Below are 994 nucleotides of genomic sequence, written 5' to 3'. Positions count from 1 at the left end.
TGATGATGATGATGATGATGATGATGATGATACAGTGGAAGTCGGATTTAACAAAAAGTCGAATTCAACAAAAGGAGTTGAATTCCCACTTTTATTTATTCATAAAAATCAACAAAAATAAGTCGGATTCAACGAACACGTAAATGAGCAAGCTCGGATTTATCGAAGTCGCTTGCAGGGTGAAACAGCCCCCACTGACGCGGCTTCGCTCATTTTCCTCCAGCAACGAACCATAATATCTATTCCTGCAAACTATCCAAGGCACCAGCATCGTGAACCATTATTCGCTTTGCCTATTTTTGAAATATAAATTATGCGTCTTTCTTTCATTCCAACGCACGCGTTATTAGCACGCACACACGTCTTATTGTGTGTCTGAGTCGGACGGGCGCCAGCACAAGTGTGACTTGTGACGGTGCGTTCCTGTGTCTGGGGGGAGCGGGCACAAGCGGTCCGGGTGTGGAACGTCAGCAGAGATACGAACGCGTCAGTTATTTTATTTTCTTAGTCTTGACAAAGATCTACGTTGGCCTAATAAATCGTGCGCTGTGCTGCGGAACCAAACGTCGCCGTTTGCTAGGCTCTACACAGCAACACTACTGACTTGTTCGGCAAACAATACTTTTAAGATGATAGATGACACAGACGAATCAGCTCTTTTGCAAAGTGTGTGCTTGGTAGAGTTCAGTGTATTTTCCAGGAATTTTCCAGTATTTCTTCAGTATGGCATCAAAGTAACGAAAATGCCTCTCATTTCAAACTCAACTACGAGAGTACTTTTGATTGAGAAAGTCGAATAAATTATACATTACTTGCTCGGTGCCTGTAATTATCTACACAAAAACCTCGTGTTTGTTACTATAACGAACACTCGGATTCAACGAAAATGAAGAAAAGGTCCGACGACTTCGTTGAATACGCGTTCCACCGTATAGAGTAAAAGACCATCAATGATTTATTTATAGAGGCACCAGCCATCCATGTTGTGATGCTC

Source organism: Aplysia californica, unplaced genomic scaffold, assembly GCF_000002075.1.
Source record: "Aplysia californica isolate F4 #8 unplaced genomic scaffold, AplCal3.0 scaffold00322, whole genome shotgun sequence".
NCBI lineage: Eukaryota > Metazoa > Mollusca > Gastropoda > Aplysiida > Aplysiidae > Aplysia > Aplysia californica.
The sequence above is the reverse complement of the archived record's forward strand: the minus strand, read 5'-3'. Positions refer to the sequence as shown.